General features: G+C 36.9%; 1 long non-coding RNA gene across 2 annotated transcripts; it reads right to left on the reverse strand.

Annotated features, from left to right (window-relative positions):
• Positions 1-4,606: 4,606 nt before the first annotated feature.
• LOC122827467 lies at positions 4,607-14,491 on the reverse strand. 2 transcript variants are annotated; one of them, XR_006370075.1, is made up of 8 exons: positions 13,945-14,491; positions 13,047-13,147; positions 12,640-12,717; positions 6,527-6,568; positions 5,231-5,291; positions 4,987-5,106; positions 4,759-4,909; positions 4,607-4,691 (listed from the first exon to the last, which is right to left on the reverse strand). It is a non-coding gene; the product is annotated as an uncharacterized LOC122827467 (long non-coding RNA). The 2 variants fall into 2 exon arrangements; XR_006370076.1 differs by lacking the exon at positions 13,047-13,147 and having other exon boundaries at positions 13,945-13,963.
• Between the last annotated feature and the right edge of the window lie 492 nt (positions 14,492-14,983).

Genomic DNA, 14,983 nt, shown 5'->3' on the forward strand with positions numbered 1-14,983 from the left:
AGTTCTCTTGCCTCATGACAGGGGGCGCTCGCGATCCCAGACATTAGTGTAGTGACTCCTTCACTGCAGAGTAAGATACTGTAAATAAGTCAAATGCAGAGACATAGTTTCCTCCTCTCTTCCGAAGTCAACATGAATGACTACATTTATACACTTAAATATTTATCTAACGCGTATTTTCAGTCGAACCAGGAAATAATGAGTAAAGGAGCTGAAAGGTCCAAACGGAAAGAAAACACAGGCTTTGTGAACGTCCTGCTAGAAACGGCCTTTTCCTGCCTCCTTTTCTCAACTCGTGTCCAGGACAGACTTGGTTTAGGATGAAGGGATATATTTGTTCAGAATGAGCGGATTTATTTATAAGGTAAGACGACAATTACATGTTTTTGTAGTTTTTATAGAAATGTGCGTAAAGATTGCAGAAAAGAAACATAACCAGCAAACTGCTGTTACTTTAGAAACCAGCAGCAGCTTTGATCTGCCACAGCGATTATTTATGAATAAAGGCCAGAAAAACATGAAGCCTAAAACCAAAGCACTGCATCAGACCGAATGTTTTGTTCTTTGAGTGGGAAATATGTCGTTGAACTGAAACGTAAAGTGGCATTTTCGTCAGTTGCTGTGGCAACGAGTCTGCCTGTAGCTTCAGAGAGCGAGAGAAATGGTTCTGATTTGTAGTTTGGTTTTTGGATCCTAGCACTCAACGAATAATAACTAGATTTGTTAGTTTTATTGAGTTAACGGAATTATTCTACCGCGGCATGTAAAAGAATAGTCTTTCTTCTCTCCAGCAATCTGCGCATGCGCGAAATTTCACTACGTAAACAATAACATGCAGGACTTTATATTAGTAAATCTGATTAGGATTAAGTCAGTGCCTCACCGGCTACGAACCAATTGATCCTGAATATTCTGAATATTTCCAGAATAGAAATCGGATGGACTCTTTTAACATTGTCTGTCTGCAGCTCTCCACACTTTAAATCAAAGTTGTTCATGTCTGGAAACCAGCTGGTGATTCAAACCGTCTCTGCAGAGGACAGCAGGCTGTGCTACTGTGGGATGAAGCAGAACGATCAGATGGTTTACAAAGAAAAAAACCTTCAGTCTATCAGGTGAGCAGCAAAGACTTTGAACTCAGCACCGATCAAAGGTTTTGCTGCTTGAATATTGATTTGATGGAAACATTTCTTTGTATCACTGGAGCTCAGTGCTGCTTTACTGGGCGAGGAAGAGGAGGGTCCAGGAGGAAGAAGCTCCTCCAGTCTGCCCAGCGAGGATCTGAACCGTTCCCATCAACGTCGTTTTCTTCCGTTTGAAACGTGAGACAGAGTTTAAATTGTTTCTGACGGTAGTCAATAAAAACCGGAGCGTGTTTTGACCCTGATCTGTTTGTATCCACGGATTGTTAAATGACTTTTATTGGCATTTGATTTAGTTTAGTCAATATTAAGGAAGCCAAACAGAAAATCCACATCATGAATCGTTGAAGGTTTTCTCTGCAGACCTTTAGAAGTCAAACTATTAATGTTTCCTGATCTGAACCTCATTGTTCACATTGTTTTATCTCTATTTAAAAAAGCTTCAGGTGTAGAAATGTTGGGTAAATTATATATATAATGATCAAATATTTGCTGTTTCATGTAGCTTTTTAGTTTGACATATATCATGTTCTTGAGTTATATACCTTTATTGTTTTATCTTAGCCTAAAGAATGTTTTTCTGTTGTTTCTTTCCTCCAGAAAGCCTCTCTGAAGAAAAGCAGCGACGACCAGGTCCAACAGGGTTTATCGGTCAGCAGAAACCTCGGCCTTCCTGACCCGTTAGATCGCTGTAAAACCGTCGCAGTGAAGACGTACAACTTGCTCTGTTTTACCGTATCTGGAACAGAATAATCTAGCGTGTAGATAACATGTGTCTAGATAGTGACTGACATTTGCGTTGCAATTATGCGATTGAAGTGTTTTTCCCCACCCTTTGAGAAATTGCAACGCTCTCTGTGACAGGGATCCTAACGGCAATAAAAAGGGAGAACGGACAAGATTTGTGAACTGAAAACATTTCTCTGGCTGTTTCTCCTCGCGAGTACAAAAGAATGTAACTCTTTTGTCTTTCTTTGTTTGTTTAAGTAGTCTTTAATAGGTGTTAAACCTGACAAGAAAGGCATTTTGTCTTATTTAAAAAAAGTAATAAAATGATGTTTATAGTGATGTATATGTGATAATGTATGAAATCAGCTCCAGTAGCTCATGAACTGCAGAAAGTTCCAGTTGTAGAAGATTAGGTTGTTTTGAAATGTTATTTGAAGACGCTGTGCAGTTTCTGTCCACTAGACGGCGACATTCCGCAGCCTGCTGGGGACAATTGATGATTTGATTGTCTAAATTTAGTTTTATTGATATAATTTAAGGTCAATTATTATGTTTGTGAGAAGGGCTTTATGAATAAGCTGTATGTATTTATATTTATGTAAAAGTGACACATTTAGGCAAAAGGTTTTATATATTTCTGTTGTCTTTGGACCAAAAAAGGTTAAAATGACCAAAGTCCCCAGAAAATGATGCGAATGGACCCAAAAGGAGAAAAGTGCAGCACAATCATCATACTAAAAATGACAAGAAGAGACTGAAAGTGAACGAATCATCCGGTGGAGCTCCGGAGGACGTGATCAGCGCTGATTGGAGTCACCTGTGGGGAACCGGATAAAAAGGAAGGGGATGAACCAGAGGCGTTTAGTTGAGCTCTGGATCAGGTTCGGTTCGGTGGGTCTGCAGATTGTGCTGCAGGTAAAGTCAGCCAGGCTCTCATACTTGACGAACGATTGTTTGAGTGTCTAAAATGTGAATTAACTTCTCTCCGTTTTTCTCTCTCCAGAGTTTTTCAGCGTCGTGTCCATCTGTGAGTCCACGGGTGGGTTTCATCTGCAGCCGAGCGGCTCCTTAAAACTCCATGAAGCGTTTGGAGCGGCGATAGTAAAACCTGTTTTCAGAGCAGCTTCCTTGTTGGGTTTGTATTTGGTGCAAACTTTTAGTGTTGTCGCTGTGCGTCAGTGTGAATCCAGACATTGTTTGACGTTTAGCGTGACGTTTGTCCCCGCAGCTTCCAGTCCGCCGCAGACAGCAGGTGAAACGGATTGTGACTGATTTCTGGTTCATGGTCAAACACAGGTTGGTTTATTTGTGCATTAGTTTTTGAAATGACAATGTGACGTTTAAACATTTGTCTTTGTTTTCAGAGAAACTAATATTTTTTCCAGTGCCGATGACTGAAACAGAAGCTGCAGCATCTTAATGCATAAAAACGATTTAAAGTGCCTCAGTGTGTAACTGATCCATGTCAGAACCCATTGTGTCTCTGCAGATCTCCGTGGAGCCACAGCTTCCTGGTTCGGTTCACCATGTTGGACGAGCTGACAGCAGCTGATTTAGATTGTAGTGTTTGTGGAGGAATGATCGGCTGCTGCCTGTGTAGCAGATGTATAGTGAATTTATTCATTTCATTTTTAATGTGCTTAAATGCCATTAGTAGCGGTTTCCACTCTAGTTAAAATGAGACTTTATGTTCAGTTCAGCAACCGTTTATTTGTGGTTAAACTCATCAGTAACATTGTTTTTTTTTTTTTGTCTGCAGAGCCTGGAGGTGAACTTTGACCTGAAGCTGCCCTGGTTCATTGTCCTCCTCCATACAAGTAAAATGTTTAATCATAAAGTTGTTTGTGTCCTCCAGTTTTTTTTCCCCCAGATTGTCTTTGCTGAATACCAAGTGAGCCAGATGTCCAACAGGTGTGGAGCCTTGTTTCCATGGTTACAGGCATGGCCTGCTTATTGGTGAGTTTTTCAAGAAATGCAAGTGTTGTAAAGAAGAACTCTGAGACTTTGTTCAGAATGAGTGAAAGTTTTATTTGTGTTTCAGATGATTGAGTCCAGCAGAATCTTGAAGAGGTTCATCTGCCTGGTGAGTAAAGAAATGTGACAATACTTTGTTGTTTTCTCTCTTTGCAGGTTTCCAGCCATCATGATCTGTGTCTTGTGTTGAATACATGTGATTGTTGCTACTTTTGAGTAGCAACAATCACATGTATTGAGTTTTTTGTTTAAATAAAAAGTAAAAACCTTGCTTGTTTCATGTGCCTTTTCCTCTTTTAGACCCTTGAAAAGTTAAAGTTAAAGTTAAAGTTAAAGTTAAAGTTAAAGTTAAAGTTAAAGTTAAAGTTAAAGTTAAAGTTAAAGTTAAAGTTAAAGTTAAAGTTAAAGTTAAAGTTAAAGTTAAAGTTAAAGTTAAAGTTAAAGTTAAAGTTAAAGTTAAAGTTAAAGTTAAAGTTAAAGTTAGAGTTAGAGTTAGAGTTAGAGTTAGAGTTAGAGTGTTAGAGTTAGAGTGTTAGAGTTAGAGTTAGAGTGTTAGAGTTAGAGTTAAAGATTAAAGTTAAAGTTAAAGTTAAAGTTAAAGTTAAAGTTAAAGTTAAAGTTAAAGTTAAAGTTAAAGTTAAAGTTAAAGTTAAAGTTAAAGTTAAAGTTAAAGTTAAAGTTAAAGTTAAAGTTAAAGTTAAAGTTAAAGTTAAAGTTAAAGTTACTCCACATTCTGTGCAGGGTCAATGATCACACAGGAGACACTTTGATTTGTCTTTAATGAAACAACATGAAGAGGTGATGCCATCAGGAAGCTGCACTGGCTGGAGAGAGAAGTTAATCTGTCTGAAATAAAGACAAACATTATAAAAATTCATCACTGGCTGTAATAAAGTCAAGTGTTAACTCTTACCTTTCACAATATATTCTGCTCTGCAACTTGTTGGAAGGAGAAGTGAGCCTGTCTGAGATAAAGACAAACAATAAAAACAGTAAAGTCAATTATGAGCTCTTACCTCTGCTGGTTTCTATGGAAACAGTCTCTTCTTCCAGCCCATGATCTCCTGTGTGGAGAAACAAATCCTTCAGTTTCTCATGAACAGAATTGTTCAGGTTTTGCTTCATAAACTTTCCTACTAACCTGCCTTGTTCTTGACAAAGTGGCCTCTTCTGGAGAGCAGCAACCACAGAGAAGAAACTTTCAGCAACCTCAACATTGATGCAAACGGCTCTTCTGATGGAGTGATGACATCCACAAAGCCTGGAAAACAAAAAACTTTTTAATAAAACATTATCTCAAAGTTGTTCCAATATAATACTTTTAACTTACTGTGTGACTCTTTCATTAATCCTGCTTTGCTAAACTAACAGTTTCACTCAGATACCTCTCAAATTTCTTGTTAGCAGGTCTGTGATGACGGGGCGACCCGGTTACAGCAGGCTGAGCTGAAAGTCAGAGAGAACAGAAACATTCATTAAATACAGGTTTTACCTTTCAAAATATTCTTAACCTACTTAGGATAAAAACAAATAAAAGTGTCACTATATCCATACATAACTCTTCCTCTACACTTTAGAACATTTTCTTTGAGATCTGACAATCACCGGTTCTGTGGTGCCTATTTAAATTAACTGACTTTTGTTATTCCTCATTGTATCACTTACAGAGTGAAGTTCAGAAACCTGTGACTTAAAATCAAACTCTTTGACACATTCTTTAAAGTACATCGATGAGCAAACAAGATATTTACAGCATGACCAAAATACACATTCAGGATGAAATCAGACATGATGGTTTCTCAGGAGTTGCTCTGGTAACCAGTGAGGCTGGACCACCTGCTGAGCAGTGACATCACATCACACCTGGAGGATGAAACCACTGAACTAAATCTATTGACTCTTCATGTCAGAAACATTTCATACATATTTTAAAATTAAACCTCTACTGTAGATGTTTTCTTTAGGATCCATGTTACTGTGATGACAGTAAAGTTTCATATAATTCAGAATAAATATCAAAGCTCTACTTCTACACACAATCAGTTGGATAATTTATGATAATACTGATATTAACCACACATCTTACAATCATTATGATCTTTACCAATTGGCTAAAAATACCTTTAGATAGACAGATTTTATTACACACTCAAAGTCCTAAATACTTAATGATATAACAAATAAAAAACACATAATAAAAGCTACTAGTGAATCATACCAACGTCTCCAGAGGACTGATGACTGTTTTACTGCATTATATTTTTTATTTTAATAAACAGAAGGATCGTTCTATTATTAGACTCGTTTAAAAGACCAATACATTTATACATAAACTTTATTGGTGCAGCAGATACAAACGCTTCACTGGTTCTGATCCATCTGGGTTTATTTAGCTAAAGTCTCAATGCATCATCATAAACAACTTCAATCTTTGAAAACTGACTTTTTAAACATTGCGCAGAATGCAATGATGTGAAATAATTACAATAACTTGTGTTGCTCTGTTTATTCCCATCAACATAAATCTATCTGGATCGCATCAGAACCAGACGGTTTCCCAGGCTTTGGATCAAACTCAGGTGTTTCTCTGTATTGTGCCTCATTCATTGGTTTCACCTGGAAATTGTTTTTTTCTACAATTTATCTAAACAGAATCCAAACTTACTGAAAATGTTATTTACCTGATCATCCAACCTGACAGCAAACATCATCAGACAAACAATCTGTAAACACATGAACAAGTTATTTTAATTCATTCAATAAAGTCCCAGACAGCTTGAAATGTAAAAATACTCAATTATTTTCCTCCTTAGTGCCACAGATCAAGATGAAACTTTTTGATTTGAACATCATGTAGTTCTACAGATGATGAACTTAAACTGCAAATAATCAGCATTAAATGATTAATAATCGTTCATATAAACATTAAACACCAGAGGAGATCAAAATCTTCCTTCTCTGACATGAAAGGATGCAGAATCACAGTTGTTTCATCAACAGCTCAGACATCTTACTGTATATCTGACCACACCAGGTTGGTTATATTTCATATTTAGTTTTCTTTGATTTATACAATCAAAAAACACAGAAAAATCATAGAATGTTTGCAGTTATAATTATTTTAACCGTATATAAATACAAATCAGTGTCAGGTTTGGACTTGGAGACAAAACTACCTTTACTAGTTTTGACTAAATAATTAGTTCAGACTTTACACAGTCTACTATCTAGTGCTATAGATCTATAGTTATCAGAGCTGACAATGTTTCCACCTTTGTTTTTAATTACAGGAAGTAGATTCATCAAGTTATCAGGAATAAAGCCAAACATAATAAAACCAGTGAAACACAAGGAAAGAAGAGTGGTGACCTTTGACCTGTCATATTTAAGATGTTCTGCTGAAATAACATCCGTTCCTATAGATTTATTTACAGACTGTTATTTCATTCCCTGATAGAGATCCTGAGTTATGATACTTTCTACAGTACTGACCTTTTCTACTTGGAAAGGTTCACAGATAAATAACTTGCTGAAGGATTGTTGAAAAATCTACAATCATATTCTCCTCATCGACGATGTGAGAGATAATTTACTATTATTATAGTTTTAACCTCTTTCCAAAAGGCTTTTATATCTTTAATATAATATTTCTATTTTACCTGCTAGAGCCCAGAAGTAGCAGCTTCACTGTGATATTTAGAGACAAATCTGTGTTCCAACCTGCTCTATTTTTATCTTTACATCACTTTTATTATGTCACAATATAATCCGGTTCTATAGGTTACAGAAGTTAACAGTCTGTACAAGTCGCTGCCTCTCTTGGTAATTTAACGTTACAACTGATCAGTTTGATGATAGTAACAGGATATTTGTTCAGAAAATAAACAACACCAGTTTATATATGTGTCTAATTTTGATTACTGTTGCGGGTAAATGATCTAATTCACACCTTGAAGGTGATAAACAGAAGACACTAGTGATGTCGGTGCTTATTGCTTTCAAAGTCACCTGATCGATACAGGAACTGTTTCTAAATGACAATGATTCACCGAACTGTGTTTATAAAAAAGTGAATCTGTCAGTGGGATGAATTTGCCAAAATAATTCTTGATCTTTTACTGTACGGCATCAACTATGAAGCCTCAAGACAAACGAAATGTTTTGTAGTTTTTGGACCATTTTGATCTTATGTTAGAAAACAAAACATCGGTTTTCACTTTATTGTTGTTTCTACTTGATCTGAATCCAAATTCAGCTGAAATTGACTCTTAGTTTACTTTCATATTATGTTCTGCAGCTTAAGCGTTGCACATGTTTGTCCTTTTAAATTATACATTTCATAATTTTATTCTTAAATTCCTCCCCATGAATGAAAATACAGACAACCCGGCTACATATAAATATAAAAAGATATTTCCTGCAAAACACATTCATAAAGATCTACGTACAAAATAAATATAAAACACAAAAATTTTATTTATATGAACAATATACAGTGTCACTAAAATCTGTTTTATTTAAATAAATCCACTTCCTCAATGCTGAGACATTATAGTGAATCAGAATGAAGTAACAGATTCACCAGGATAAACTCAGATATGCAGCCATCAGTTGCTTTTTATCAATTATTTCATTGTTTACATTTATTTTTTTCGACAGCAGGAGAAGTTGTCAAAAAAACGGAACAGGCTAAAGTTCAAAATTTGTGAAAAAACAACACAAACAACCGTCCACAATCATCCTCATTCCAAACACTTTCATTTTCATCACTTGGTTCACATTGTTTATTGAAGAATATCAAATATTTTATGAATTTAACTTAAGATATGACATAATGCAATATATAATATACAATAAAACACAATGACTTCAATCTTATTGTTTAGACCAGGTCATCTAATCATTCTGCCAACTGCGTTGCCTGTAGGGACTTTTAACGTCCAGCAGGTGTCAGTATTCAGTGACGATATCGATACAGTTTAGTTTTGGGTCAAAACGACACGTGACCCCTCATTTACCCATCACTAGTAAACACATTGTAAAAGATATTAGTGATACGATGGTCCAGCAAACAAACTATGACAGGTTTCACTTGTAGAAGTGAAACTACATGCTGGGAAAACTTCTTTACTTGAAATTATTACATTACAATCTGTACAAAAAGGAATCAGAGAGTTTTTATCTGCATTCATGTGACACATAGATACTTTTTCACTTCTCATTTTGCATAAAAGAGCAAAAATAAGCAAGTTTATTAAGGTATTCATCTTCATTATGATGACATTCATATGGAGCATAGACATTTAAAATAATTATTTATTTATAATGTTGTTAATCTGATACACCAATTCATCACTGAGTCCAGGTTTCTTTCCTAAATATAGTCACCTCTATCATATTATATTTCCTAATTTTTGGTCTAGTTTTAGTCACCATTATTATTTTCTATTAATTTTACATTCGTTATGATACAAAGAACAAACCTGTGCCGCCACACACACATAAAAAAACACAACAAAATAACCAACATGAACAAGAAACAAGATGTCAATCTTCTCCAGTCCTCATCACCCCTCAGCCATCAAGAGAGGAAACAAAAACAGGCAAGAACAAATAGAGCTTTAAAACTAAATAATCAAAAACTAAAATCAAAGGGACCAAAGTGTCAAAAATTGTGTCTGATTTGTGATGAAGATCCTGGGTTTCTTTTCTAAAGGAAGGATAACAAATATCTGTGAGCCACATATTTACTGTGGGGGCAGAAGGAGAAGTCCATTGTAACAAAATACATTTCTTGGCAAGAAACTCAAGAATTGTAAACAAGGTTTTAAAATGTGCATCCAAATGATTGGAGGAAACATTTAGAAGATAAAACAAAGGAGACAAAGAAAAGCAAACACCCAAAACCTGTTCAGTCACCAAATGTACGTCCCTCCAAAAAGTCCTTAATAAACCACAAGACCAGAACAGATGGAGAAAATTACCTCTATAACTCAAACATTTACCACACAGATTGAAACGGATGGGGAACATTCTCTGAAGACCAACAGGGGTAAAGTAGGATCTATAGAAAAGTTTAAAATCCTGTTCTTGTATAGAAATAGAAATACATTGAGGAAAAACTTCCATTGCAAATCTTAAACCAATCTAAAGGATTGAACTTCATCTCCAGATCACAAAACCGCTTCACAGAGTCAAAGCTTGATGGTGCAGAGATGAGTAACAATGGAAACCAGAACATTTTCTAAGTCCCTCAGTTCCCTACGAAATGCATTGGACCCAAATAATGAATCAATAAAATGCTGAATTTGAAGATATTTGTAAAAATCTTTCTGCAGAATGAAGCTCTTGTCCCTGATTTGATTAAATGATTTGATAACACCGGAAATCAACAGATCAGAGGAATCATTCAGACCAGAACAGGACCAGTTCAATAGGACGATACTTCTAATAGAAATCGGTAGATCTGGGTTTAAAGTCAGGAGGATCTAATTGAGATAAAGGGGGGAATATTCAAGTATTTCCTTATGTCTTGACAAGCTAACAAAGTACTATAAACTACCATGTTTTCCTTCAATGAATCCAACTGATCCAAGTTATTGATAAAAGGGAGAGAACTTCTCCTTCTGGGACAGCATGATAGAGATTCAAGAACCTGCCATATGCTGGTGTCTCTACTTGAAAACCAGTCTGACATCATTTTAATCTGAGCAGACCAGTAGTAGAGCTGCAAACTGGGTAAAGATAAAACGAGAAATATGAAAATTAAGGGATTTAAAAAAATGTAAGGGACAAGTAGCAAGGAAGGTTTTGAAACAGGTAGTTTAAGCGAGGGAGAATATTCATCTTTATGGTATTAACCCTACAGAGAAGTGATATGGGTAAAGTAGACCATTTCTACAGATCGTTCTTCATGTTCTGAACTAGGGGGGAGTAGTTTGATGAGAATAAGTCTTTCAGATCAGGGGTAATAAAGATGCCCAAGTACTTGAAACCTTTTAGATTTATGAAAAATAGGTTGTAGCTCCATATCTTGGGGGATATTGAAAGGAGAAGCGACAGACTTGCCTAAATTAACCTTATAACCCGAAAGAGCACCAAATTTATCTATGGAACTAAGTACAGCCGGGACCGATTTATTTGGGTTTTCCAGGTATAAAAGGACATCATCTGCAAAAAGAGAGATCACATGGTGATCTTCACCTGTCCTAATCCCAGATGTGTCTGGGTTAGATCTAATAGCCACGGCTAAAGGTTCAATAAACAACGTGAACAGCAAAGGAGACAAAGGGCAACCCTGTCTACAACCCTCAGTATTTACAATGGCAACTGGATTGGAATAGAAGATTTTAATCATGTTAAGAATAAAATTAGGGCCCATGCCAAATTTCTGTAAAACTATGAATAAAAAGGGCCGTTCTACCCGATCAAAGGCCTTTTCTGCATCGACAGAGAGAAGCAGAGCAGAGTTTTTATGTTGATTAAGATAATGAATGACGTTTAGAGAACGACGCACATTGTCTGTTCCACATCTAGATTTCATAAAACCTGTCTGGTCGGAGTTTATTATCTTCTGGAGAATTTTTTCTAATCTCCGCGCCCGATAGGTTTATAGGATGAGCAATCTAGGGGATTCCTGTCTTTCTTCAACAATAAGCTGATAGAAGCAAAACTCCAAGATGGAGGCGCACCTCCTGCTGAGAAATCGTTTATAGCAGGTAAAAAGATGAGATGGATCTCGGGCCAGAATTTCTTAAATATTCCAGTGGAAATCCAGCAGGACATTTTCCATTTGGCATCGATTGGATTGGCGCCCAAACCTCCTCGGGTGTAAAAGCAGCACGGAGGGCAAGACAACACCGTCTAAATAGGAACCAATATCTGATTGTATTTGACCAGAATCAGATATTGGTATTTTGGTTTCCCTATTACTCTGTGTAAAGGGATTTATAAAAGTCTCTGAAAGAGTTATTAATAACAGATGGATCACAGGTAACATCCCTGCTGCGTGTTCTTATCATATTGATAGGCAAGCAGACGGCTTGACTTGTTACCAAACTCGTAATATTTCTGTTTAGTATAGAGTAACAGGTTCTGTGTGTGGCGAGTAAAGTCCATATTCAGCTTGGTCCTGGCAGCAACTAATGCCTGGAGATTCCCTGATGTAGGAAATTGTTTATGTATATGCTCCAACCCAGACACCTCATTCTCTAGTTTGTTTCTGTTTTCCTCCAAAACTCTTTTCTGAAAAGAGCTACAGGAAATGAGCTGCCCTCTGAAGGTGACCTTGGCCGCATCCCAAATCATGGCAGAAGAAACTGTGAAAGATTATTCCTAACAAGGGCACAAAAAGAGCTGCTGTTCAAGAACGAGGTATTAAATCTCCAAATGGGAGTCCTCACAGTATATTCCCCATTACTTCTAATTACATTAAATAGAATGTCATTTTTATTTTGGCATGTTTGGGGAAATTTCAGGATTACATGGATTAAGATTAGACATGCAGACTGCAGGAATGCTTATCTCGCATTTTAGAAAAGTAATCTTTTTTTTTTACCCTCATAAATGATTTCTGAATATTTACATATTACCAATATTCATGAGCCCCTATGGATGACTCGTTGTTGACCCCGTGAGTTTTTATTTGCTTTTCTGTTAATAAAATACTTTTATTTACTACCTTATTTCGAAATAATAGAAGTTTATTTGGGCTGATTTATTGAATCACATCTAAACAATAAAGCCTTCATTTTACCACCGTGTCTGCATTGCATACAGTGTGTCAGTAACTCACAGGTAGAGCTGAAGGTCCGACCACAGAAAACCACGAACCGGTCCGGAGCCGCTGCCCACCTCCACGTACACGCAGGGGCTGCAAAGAGCGACAAGGACCCACAGTTAAACCGTTATCACGGATATACGATACCAGCAGATGAAATGCAGCGATACTGTCAAAACTTAATTACGCCATTAAACTAAAACTCTCACGTCTTCTCCTGCATTTTATCAACCCAGTAGCTTAACAACCTTGAGCTGCTTTAGCCTCTATTTTACCGAGAGCTAAAAGTTTTGACCCGACGGTCCAGAAATGTGATAATTATCATGTTACTTCATGTCTCTGTTAAGAAGGAGTCAGTTTTTCTTCAACATTTTGAATTCCAGCGTGTATTAATGAGTCTTTGTCGGTGAAATGTTTGCTACCTTGCGGGTGTGTCCTCTGCAGCGGCCATCTTGGATTGTGCTAAAGAGGAGGCCCGCCCCAAACACAGCTCCTTTGTAGAACGAGCTGCAGTTTGATTGGCCTGAGGAAATTGACAAGGTGGAGTTTAACTAGTTAATAGATGGACTGCTGGATGTAAAGGCTGCCATTTTGAAAGCTGCTTTGGTGCAAGTGACTCAATAAATAAACTTTGTTATCAGAACAGCCAAAGTTTGACTGAATTCTTCTTTCCACACCTTTAGACTGAGAGCCATTAGTTGATCTTTGTAAGTGAGTAAAAGTAAACAAAAACTAATGGAGAACAACTTCAGCTCTACATGCAACAAGTTTGAAATTAATTCATCATCTCTTCTTCTTCTGGTGGTTTGGAAGTGACGTTCATATTTCATTTGTTTTTATGTCATAATTGAAGTAAAATGGCAGCCGAGATCCTTCCTGGTGAGATGAGCAGAACCTCAGAGCATTAAGAAAAGCATTTGGGTCTCACAGGTTGCTGGTTCCATCCCTGAGTTTGGCTTCATTCTTTCCTCATTTAAAGCAAAACAGAGCAAGAAGCTTCTGGATTCAAACAAAGGACGACTTCAGTGTTTCTGGTTGGAGCTAGACATCTATGAATATAATAATTATTCAGCTTTAATTCTAGTTGCATTCAAAAGGTCCGGCTACTCTGAAGTAAAAACAACTTCAACTCCTTTACTTCCATGTTTTCCTCTCTTTGTATCCACAGTGATCTGAACCGTGAAACTCTGAGGTCAGATTTGAACTTTTTCAGGTTTTTCTCTGTTTTCATCTCATTTACAGCCAACATTTTACTGCAGGAAATAATTTCAGGAAGGAACCAGAAGATTCAGGACTCTGGGAGTTGTGACTGTAACCGACCTGAACACTGAGGCCCCAGAGCGCCCCCTGCAGGATCTGCTCCACCATCTCTGTTTCCAATCAATCATCTGTTAGTCCAGTCAGAAAAGCTGAAGCTGTCAATGAAGCTGAGCAGCAGAAACCCAGAAGAACTGGAATCATCAGCAGGAGATGAACTGGACCACTAGGATCACTGATGCTGCAGCTGAGGAAGAGGAGGACGATGAAGGTGAAGATGCCATCCTCACACTTCCTGTTTATCAACCCAAGAAAGAAAATCAGCTGAAGAAGAAACGTGAGGAGCGAGAGTCGTCCTGCGCCCTCTAGTGGCTGATTGGACTACTGCACTGGGAGAACTGGACCTTGACGCTACTGCAGCTGCAGTTTTAACACCTACATTAAAACTTAACCTTTCAAATCAAACCATATATTTCTTTACTACAATATTTCTTCATTGCTCCTTTAACAATAAAACTTAATACATATCTTGTGTTTTTATTAAACCTTTATATCCGTGTTTTCAGAGTCCAGGTGTAATTTATTAGAGAAACTCAACATCTGCTTTATTATAATAACATTTTCTTTCTACTTTACTTAAAAAAAAAACAGTTGCATATAACAAAAATAAAAACAGTAATATCTAACGTATTATTTCTTCACTGTCTGGTTGTCAATTCTCAGTTGGAGAAAATAAACAAAACAAAACATAAAATATATCATTGACAAATATTTAACATTTTCTTTTGTAATTTTCGACAAATGAAAAGTTTGCATCTGCACTTGTGAAGGACAGGCCATACAACATTATTATTATTATGTAAGTCCCCAGAGTCGTTCTCATTTGGGCCATCAGTGAATTTCTAGGAGACCAAATGAAACATTTGGGGTTTTTTTTGACTCCAGAAGTTCAACCTCCAGGTTTTCCATCGCTGATTGTTGCTGCAAACTTCAGCGGACAATCGATCAATTGATCACAGCTGCTGCTGATCACGTCTCGCCCACAACGAGAAACTTGGTAACATCAGGAAATAGAAAGAGCTCTTATTTTGACAACAATAAA

This window comes from Gambusia affinis, linkage group LG24 (genome assembly GCF_019740435.1).
Source record: "Gambusia affinis linkage group LG24, SWU_Gaff_1.0, whole genome shotgun sequence".
In the NCBI taxonomy this organism is placed as follows: domain Eukaryota; kingdom Metazoa; phylum Chordata; class Actinopteri; order Cyprinodontiformes; family Poeciliidae; genus Gambusia; species Gambusia affinis.